Here is a 10,286-nt window from a genome sequence, read left to right as displayed (position 1 = left end):
TCTCCACCTTAATTTGCTAGTGTGCTGTGACAGATGGCAGTGGATATTGCTTGCTGCCCTGAGTCTGCAAGGAGAAATGCAAAGTTAATGGGATAGAAGGATTCATCTCAGAATACTATAAGGTGCTCGCAGTTTCCCCTAAACCTGAAATGTATAAAGACCACTCCTCTCTCTGGAGTCACATTTTAACATTCAGCCAATGCTCAGCCAAACACACACAGTGAAAACTGGGCAGAGAAAAGTGGCTGTTTTTTGCTAAGATATCAGATGGATTCAGTGTTTTGTGTAGGGCTCCTCCAGATCACATAGCCAGAGTGATTATTTTTACTGTCGGTCAAGCAGCAAGACAAGAATCTCATTTTTCTGCAAAACTGCTCAAGTGGTTACCTGGTCACCCCAACCCATTTATCTCTTTTGTCCACTTGTCACTCCCTTTCTAACACCTAGACTGTAAGTTTTCTGGGGGAGAGGCTGTCTTCTTTATTCATCTGTGCAGCGCCTAGCACAATGGGGCGCAGCTCCTTGACAGAGCTTCCTAAGCGTTAGTGTAATACAAACTAATCATAACAACACCTTCATTGTAGTGTTCACCACTGAACAGACAACATGCAACCAAAGTTATCACATAGTGATATCTGAGTTATTTCTTATTCTACGTGTATGGGAATACAGCTTTAACTCTGATGTAACAGCAGCTGAAAGTGCTCTGACACCTGAACGATCATGATTCCAAATGGCCTGAAAGAGGAATTTTTGAGCATGCCATTTATTTCCTCGCCATACTATCAAACGCAGTCACTCTCAGTAACCTTTTCACAGGTGACCGTGCACCTTTTGTGGCATCCTTTTTCCTAGTGCCTTTAAAGAATGCAGTGTGTGGCATGCTGTACAGATTCCTTGTGTTAATAATGGTCAGAGGTTTGGGTGGAGTGGGCTCCAGCTAACCTCTTTAACTTCTAGAACGTAGCAAGAAACCATACCAGAAATGTACCCCAGATTCTCTCATGCTGGTGTGACTGCAATAGGAACTCCTCTGGGCATAGGCACTGACTTTTGTTTTTGCCAGCGGGAGCTTTTGAAGAGGTGTGTGTGTGTTTTGTGGGAGGCTGTTTTCAACATATTTATACGCTTCTTTCATATTCTAGTTATTGAATATGTGCCTATCATTGGTATGTTTAGTATTTTAATAATGATTAAATTGCTATGAGCTACATAATTACATTATCATGAATTACAGTGTATTAAAATTCATTATCACGAATTACGGTGTATTAAAATCATTGCAATCACCTACAGGCTGTCTTCACTAATGTCCCAGTTTAAAGACATTACGTTTCACTGCAGCTTTCTGGATGAAACTGTCAGCAATCTTATTTACATCTAGTTCCCTGGTATGGTGAGCATAGTGCTTCCAGAGTACTGCAAATGACTCCAAGATCTCTTTTTTTGACGGGTAACAGCTAATTTAGACCCCATCATTTTGTATGTCTAGTTGGGATTGTATTTTGCTACGTGCATTACTTTTCTTTTAACATTGAATTTCATCTGCCATTTTGTTGCCAATTTACCCAGTTTTGTGAGATCCCTTTTTGGACTTAACTATCTTGAGTAATTTTGTGTCATCTGCAAAATTTTGTGTCATCATTTTTCCAGATCATTTGTGAATATGTTGAACACCACTGGGCCCAGTATAGGCCCCTGGAGGACTCCACTATTTACTTCTCTCTATTCTGAAAATGGACCATTTATTCTTACCCGTTGTTTCCTATCTTTTAACTGGAGTGCCTGGCAATGTTTTCAGGATCATCTAAGGATCCTTAATTTAATTTAATTTAATTTAATGACAAGCCTTTTGTTATCTTAATCACCCCGCCACTGTTTATAAACAAACTCCCTACCCCAAGGGCAGAAGCTGGGAATAGCACAGAACTTATCACATTCCACACTCAAACTCCACCTGGGGCTAGGGTCTGCACTGTAGCAGGCCTCAAATATGAAACTCAGGAGGGGCCATGAACCACTATGGTTCGTGGGTGCTGAGCCCCCTCTTTTTTTCTGTGGGTGCTTGAGCCCCGGGGCACCCACAGAGTTGGCACCTAAGCTGCTGTTGCCCAAATCTAAAGCTACTAGAGTAAATGCTCAGGGTATCCTGATAAAACAAAGGGGAAAGCAACTGTCTGCAAAACCCAAAGAGAAACCATTGCACATTACTGTACCTTATCAATATCATGTTCATGACACTTGGCCTTTCTGAATTACAGAAGAGAAAATTGATGCCCTCATCTTAAACAGATCCAAAAACCGCAGCACAAACTGTTTTATAGAATAGAGCCTCAACACATTCCCCAATGATGGTCATATCTCCATATCAGCTTTAGTTAAAGCCAAATACGCATTCCTTGTCCCATGTAAGCCTAAAATTTAGAGATTTACATTCAGCCTTATAGCAGCAGCCTCGTATGGATGAGAGTTGAGAAGGCAACTGCTCACAAAACAGAATGAAAGGAAGATGAAGAATAGACTGCTCAAAATCTATGGTGTCGACATCTAGCAAATCTGCATGAGAGGCAAAAACAAGAAATATTGGTATATCATTTGTATTGTTTTCTGTTGCTTGTGCTCCAAAAACTGGGTGAATAATAGAAAGAATTCTCAGCAAATATTTGTTTGAATTTCAAAGAATTCATCCCCACTGTGTTCAGACACCTTTCGTGTTTCTTTCTGCAAATGTTCAAACTGAATTTTACTGATGGCGAAAGGCAAATTTCAGAGTTTCATGCATTGAGTTTTCATAGACATTGAACTGTCAATTTGTATACACAATTATTTGTGCCTGATATGACAGAGTGCCTATCCAGTCAGGGATCAGAAACACCATGTGACTTATCTAACCAATCACAACTCAGCAAACAGCTGAGATTTTTGAATATTTGTGATCAGCCCATACAGTTAAAAATTGGAAAACATAGCCATTGAATGAATTCACATAATGAGTAAATGTGAAAAAGTCACAATCTGTTTGCATATATTCTAGAAGCAGAAAGAGAGGCTATATTAGCAACATATATTATTCATGTGAACTATCCTCCAGTCACTCTCCTCTTTACACATCTTTTGTAAAAAAGGGAATCTGTTGCCTCAGAGTAAATGATATACTACTGGGAACATGACTACATGACTTTAGATTCCATTTCCTTAATTGAAGGAAGAGTTGGCAGAATTAACTCTGTTCACTGCCTACTAGCTGTGTTACTTCACACCATTTGGCAAAGCATTTGAGGAATGTTTCCCCATGCAGCACCCATCAACACCCCACAGAGTTTCTGGAAGGGAAACTCACTGTTAAAAAAGATTCCATTTGAAGAGTAACACAGTGGCATTTCGTAATGGGGTATGTCAGGTCACATTCAACATCACACTTGCTTTGGTTTTAGGGGAGAACTACATTACGTTTGGGATGGGGAATATGCCATGAGTTACATGCAAGACTTGGGTACTTGAGATACATGAGACTTGGGTATTTCCTTTTCAACACTGTCACCTACATCATCCTTTCCTGTCATTTGCTTTCCTCCAGTTATATGGCTTGGCAGTTGCTTTGAAATTCACTTGTCTCCATAAACACTGAATTCCCTGGGTAGGACTTTATCTCTCACATACTTGACAAACCCCCTTAGTCATTCCACAGGGGTATTATTGGTTGGGGAACTTCTATTACAATGTCATCGTCACAGAATGAGTGACCGAAATAATTTATACTCACAAGTGTAAGTAATATTGTAGATGACATTTCTCTTACCAGATTCCAGCAGAGGGACTTGGCACTCTTTTCAGTGAACAAATTCTGCAGCAAGCCTCTGGTTCACATAGTCACCCTAAAAAATTATCCGTGATCATCATTATTTATCTTCTATTAGTACAGTGCCCACCATGTGCTAGGATCCTTACTAATGATGAGGCAATTGGGCACATTAGCTGAAAGACAATTAGACAGATTAGACATATAAATAATTAGAAGGCAATAAGACAGATTTGCAGCTTTCACAACCAATTCTAGGCTAGATTGTAAGAGAATAATTACGTTTAAAAGATGTAAATCATGCCATTGTTGAAGCTAGTGTTAACAGCAGTATATTATAAACCAGAAATTAGGTTACACAGATTGTGTTTTGATTCATCTGGGTAGCTGTCTCTTCTAGTCTATTAACAATAATTTCAGGCATAATAAAGATGTCTCCAGCATCCTACACACTTTATCACCCTCCACAGCACCACAAAAAAGATACAATTGTAATTCATTTATATGAAAACGAAAGCAGATATACAAGGATTTTTAGATGTGCACAAGGTATGCAAGGATTACACTCATGAACAATATTGAAACTATGTTCAAGAAAATGTTGCACACTTAGTGAAGAAGCTAAAGTGTGCTATTCAGGAGCTGATCAATGTTGGAAGCAATACAAAGCTGCATGGCTATAGGGGTTATTAATTCATTTTATGCATATATGTATATGAGTAGCTTTACTCATATGAATAGTCAGCTATCTAACTGGGTACTTATTTGGCCCCCCATCACCGCAGCATATGAGAGCCAGCCTGGTCACTAAAATCCCATTGAGACTATTTATGAGATAAATTGTGTAAGTGTTTACAAGAGCGAGCTATAACAGTCATAATTTATTCAAAATTAAATATATGTTTCGTTCATTTCATCTTAACTCTGAGTACTTTTTTATTGCTTTCTTTCAACTCTCTAATTTTTGAGACATCCAGAAATGAATGTAATGTCCCTAAATGTGTCCTATTCTAATGAGGGTTAGTATCATTGTGAATTTGATTGCTAGACAAGATATGTCAGTTGTCCCTGCATGCATGTTTGAATTCTGGGGAGCCTTCAGAGAAAATTCTGCTTTCAATCCCTGACAGAGGATTTCTACTCAGACATGCGACGTTCCCACCATAAACGGGACTCCTACTCACAAGAGTTTATGTTCTCTAGATTTGTAGATTCCAAGGCCAGACGGGAATATTGTGATCATCTAGTCTGACCTCCCTGTATAGCACAGGACACAGAACTTTCCCCAAATAATTCCTAGAGCAGATCCCTATGCTACCAGCACTCCCAGCTACCTTTGAGACACAACTGACTTCCTGAGGAAACTACAATCCATCGGTGATCTTCCTGATAACACCATCCTGGCCACTATGGATGTAGAAGCACTCTACATCAACATTACACACAAAGATGGACTACAAGCCATCAAGAACACTATCCCCGATAATGTCACGGCTAATCTGGTGGCTGAACTTTGTGACTTTGTCCTTACACATAACTATTTTACATTTGGGGACAATGTATACCTTCAAATCAGCGGCACTGCTATGGGTACCCGCATGGCCCCACAGTATGCCAACATTTTTATGGCTGACTTAGAACAACGCTTCCTCAGCTCTCGTCCCCTAACGCCCCTACTCTACTTGCGCTATATTGATGACATCTTCATCATCTGGACCCATGGAAAAGAAGCCCTTGAGGAATTCCACCATGATTTCAACAATTTCCATCCCACCATCAACCTCAGCCCGGTCCAGTCCACACAAGAGATCCACTTCCTGGACACTACAGTGCTAATAAACGATGGTCACATCAACACCACCCTATACCGGAAACCTACTGACCGCTATTCCTACCTACATGCCTCCAGCTTTCACCCTGACCACACCACACGATCCATTGTCTACAGCCAAGCTCTGCGATACAACCGCATTTGCTCCAACCCCTCAGACAGAGACAAACACCTACAAGACCTCTATCAAGCATTCTTACAACTACAATACCCACTTGCGGAAGTGAAGAAACAGATTGATAGAGCCAGAAGAGTTCCCAGAAGTCACCTACTACAGGACAGGCCTAACAAAGAAAATAACAGAATGTCACTAGCCATCACCTTCAGCCCCCAACTAAAACCTCTCCAACGCATTATTAAGGATCTACAACCTATCCTGAAGGATGAACCAACACTCTTACAAATCTTGGGAGACTGGACAGTCCTTGCCTACAGACAGCCCTCCAACCTGAAGCAAATACTTACCAGCAACCACATACCACACAACAGAACCACTAACCCAGGAACCTATCCTTGCAACAAAGCCCGTTGCCAACTGTGCCCACATATCTATTAAGGTGACACCATCACAGGGCCTAATAACATCAGCCACACTATCAGAGGCTTGCTCACCTGCACATCCACCAACGTGATATATTCCATCATGTGCCAGCAATGCCCCTCTGCCATGTACATTGGTCAAACTGGACAGTCTCTACGTAAAAGAATAAATGGACACAAATCAGATGTCAAGAATTATAACATTCATAAACCAGTTGGAGAACACTTCAATCTCTCTGGTCACGCGATTACAGACATGAAAGTTGTGATATTACAACAGAAAAACTTCAAAACCAGACTCCAGAGAGAGACTGTTGAATTGGAATTCATTTGCAAATTCGATACAATTAACTTAGGCTTGAATAGAGACTGGGAGTGGCTAAGTCATTATGCAAGGTAACCTATTTCCCCTTGTTTTTTCCTACTTACCCCCCCCATTCCTCAGACGTTCTTGTCAAACCCTGGATTTGTGCTGGAAATGGCCCACCTTGATTATCATACACATTGTAAGGACAGTGATCACTTTAGATAAGCTATTACCAGCAGGAGAGTGGGGTGGGGGGAGAGAAAACCTTTTGTAGTGGTAAACACCCATTTTTTCATGGTTTGCGTGTATAAAAAGATCTTCTGTACTTTCCACAGTATGCATCCAATGAAGTGAGCTGTAGCTCACGAAAGCTTATGCTCAAATAAATTGGTTAGTCTCTAAGGTGCCACAAGTACTCCTTTTCTTTTTATCTTTTAGAAAAACATCCAATCTTGATTTTAAACTGGTCAGTGCTAAAGAATCCACGACCCTTGGTAAATTATTCCAATGGTCAATTACATTCACTGTCAAAAATTTTCACCTTATTTCCAGTTTGAATTTGTCTAGCTTCAACTTCCAGCCTTTTTATCTTCTTATATCTTTGCCTACTAGATTGAAGAGCCCAGAGAAGCAGTGAGCAAGTGCACTTTGGCAAGGTCTCCCCCTTGGTACCATCATTCCTCCTTTGGGTTTAAACTTTTACATGAGTGTTTAGCCTGAAATACCTCTCTAATTGTTTGCATTCATTCACTCATGAAAAGCACGGGCACTCATCACACTTTTCTTCACTCTTTTAACATTTTTTTAAAGGATGCTGGTGATTTAAGATGAGAAAAACATTCACTTGAAAAGGTATCAGTAAAGAAGTCTTGGAAGACTTATTTGGTAGTTAAACTTCAATGTGTTTTCTCCTTTCTCTTCTCTTGCAAACTTTTGAATGCAAATGTAGAAATGGCTCTAGTCTATTTCTTCACATCATACCCCTTTTTTTTTGAGTCATTGCATTGTTTTCCATAGACATATACTACAGTTTATTTTCACTGAAAGATAAACTAATCATTCACGGTTCAGGTGCATGCTATGAATATACAAACAAAAAAAGGTGGGGGGGGACACCTTTAAAATCAGCCATTCTGCTGCTGCATAAACAGGATAATGATGTTTGTAACTTGGACCTTGTCTACGTCAGAAAAATGTCCTGTTGCTGACAATGGGAGTCGGCAATGGATGCAGGTGAACTGGTGCTGACCCTGATTCAGAGACAAAACACAAAAAATATTCACTCCTGTTTCAGAAGCTGAAGTTTATATTAGTCCCAACGAGGTGCTGGAAATTGTTTTCCTTTCTCTATACTTGCAGTTACACCACATTTATGATTTTTCTAGCATAACAAGCTCTGGAAGAGCAAAATTTTCATCTCAGATTCACATACGGGATTGGGAATTTAATATTCTGCTTTCCTTACATGCATTTGGACAAACAGAATAAAGTCCAGACCAGTTATATATATATTTAAAAGGGTCAGTTTCACATAGCTGAAAATAATTGAGCCAAATCAGCTGGGAAGAAGAATTTAATCAGAAAAATGTTAGTAACGATTGGAAATTGTTTAAGAACACCTTAGTAGATGCCCAAAAAGCCACAATCAAGGAAGAAAGCTGTAGTAAAAAAAACAAACAAACAAAAAAACCTGGTTTAGAGGGGAAGTGAAAGCAAATGGAAGAAAGGGAAAGTTGATAGTAATAAATATGAATTGGAAGCTAGGAATTGTTGAAAATTGATAAGGGAAGCAAAGGGACACCAGACAAAATCTATGGCCAGCAGAGTTCAGAACAATGAAAAGGAGTTTTTTCAATATATTAGTGTGATGGGGTATACAAACCCCACACTGGGATGGAAGGAGTTAAAGGACTATACTGGGCCCAGCTAGCCCTGCCCCTCTAAATGTGCACAGCATGGTCCTACTGGAGACAGGGTAGAAAAGGGAGCAACTCAGAAGTGGGAGGCTGGGAAGGAATGCAGATTTACCCTGAAGGCTCTTGCCAAAAGGGGTGGGAGAAGCCTCCCTGAAGGAACAGGACTGTATGTGGAGCCCAGCTGGGGTTGGCAGTTTGTTTTTCTTTTCCTTTTTCTTTTTTTCCTTATCTGGGATCAGAGGCTGAGGGAGAGAAGCAATGGCAGGAAGCAACCCAGGGAAGGTTGTTCAGAGGGCCCTTCCCAAAGACGAAATGTTGACCCACCTAGAACCCTGAGTCAGACTGTGGAGTGTGCGGGCCTGGGTTCCCCACCACTGCCCCACGACTGAGTGGGCACTAACCATTAGACCCCTCGGCCCACCAAGTACCCTATTACAATTAGAAACAAAAAGAACCCTGACAATTGTATTGGTCTGTTACTAGATGGAAATGGTAGACTTATCAATAATGGAGAAAAGACAGAAGTTTTCAATAAATATCTTTGTTCTGTATTTGGGTCGGGGGTGGGGGTAGGGGATAGATGTAGTCATATCATATGATAATACTCTTTCCATTCCACTAGTATCTCAGCAGGATATTAAACAGCAGCTACTGAAGTCAGACATTTTAAAATCAGCAGGTCCAGATAATTTGCATCCAAGACTTAGAGCTGGCTGAGGAGCTCACTGGACCATTAATGTTGATTTTTTGATGTCTTGGAATACTAATTTTGAACATCAAACAACACCAGTACTCAGTGACCTGTTCATGAGCAACCCACAGGATATAACAAAAACCACAAGGAAAATCCATTGAGTGCATTCAAATAATGAATAAATGTGAGACATTGCGATCTGCTCGCCGGTATCAAGAAGCAGACAGAGGATGAACACACTGACTACACCAGGCCCTGCAAATAATTCACTCAGCTATATTCTTTACATTTTCATAGGTTTCCCTTCCTGCCTCCCCCCAGCTCCCCCCACAACTCTAATCAATCTCTATATCTGCCCTGGACATTACCTGGTGTTTGGCTATCAATACTGTTCTTCACTTCCTATCCTAAATAGTACTGTTTAGTGAACTGTTTGTTAACAGGTGCTGCACTCCATGCCAGCAATAAAGGCACTTTGGTTCAGTGAAGTGATTCCCGTGTGCAATTTGTAAAGAGCTTTGGGACAAAATGCAAGACATTTTATCATTAATTATTGAGGCCTGTCTCTGCCCTTTTATCCAGGCACTGTAAATACCTTTACTTGTAAGTGGCTTAGAAAATTTAACCAGATGAATAAATAACTGCAGGCTGAGTGCAATGTATCACTTTGGTCTATTTCTGCCCACAAACCTCTTCATCAGCACATAGCAACAAAATCCCCCAACTGTTTTTCAGACCTGCCTTTCCTCACACCAGCTGCTGCCCAGGCCTAAACAAATAGACTTTCCCTTCCAGCTGTCGAGTAATATCCCTTTCTCTTCTCATTTCATAGCTCTATTCAACTATCATGCCATCGCATCGCCAAGACAAGGACTTCAAAATGGGAACCCTTTGAGAGTTGATGCCTGACATCATGTGGCAGGGCCCGGATTCAGCAAAGCAATCAAACATGCTGAACTTTAAAGATGCGATGAAATCCATCCTTTTGTAGAACAGGCATACATTTGATGGGACTTTAAGCAGGTGCTCAAAATTAAGCATGTGATTAACTGCTTTGTGCACTATGTCCTGATGAACTCAAGGGGTAGGATTAATTTAATGGCAGCATACTATTATATTGGTTTTTATATATTTGAATTATCTATGGATATCTATATCATGTGCTTATATGGCCACCATCACTCTAGCATCTAGGCAAG

At 40.5% G+C, this 10,286-nt stretch overlaps 1 long non-coding RNA gene across 1 annotated transcript in view; it reads right to left on the bottom strand.

Annotated features, from left to right (window-relative positions):
- Positions 1-2,320: 2,320 nt before the first annotated feature.
- Positions 2,321-10,286, bottom strand: part of LOC141981264 (uncharacterized) — a 52,333-nt gene continuing 44,367 nt past the window's right edge. Inside the window, exons 2-4 of the long non-coding RNA XR_012637704.1 lie at positions 6,243-6,324; positions 3,800-3,975; positions 2,321-2,556 (exon numbers count right to left, since the gene is read on the bottom strand). This is a non-coding gene — a long non-coding RNA (uncharacterized LOC141981264). The remainder of the gene's footprint in view (positions 2,557-3,799; positions 3,976-6,242; positions 6,325-10,286) is intronic.

The sequence above is a fragment of the Natator depressus genome, chromosome 2 (assembly GCF_965152275.1).
Source record: "Natator depressus isolate rNatDep1 chromosome 2, rNatDep2.hap1, whole genome shotgun sequence".
NCBI lineage: Eukaryota > Metazoa > Chordata > Testudines > Cheloniidae > Natator > Natator depressus.
Note: the sequence above shows the minus strand (reverse complement) of the source record. Positions and strands in the feature narration are given on the sequence as shown.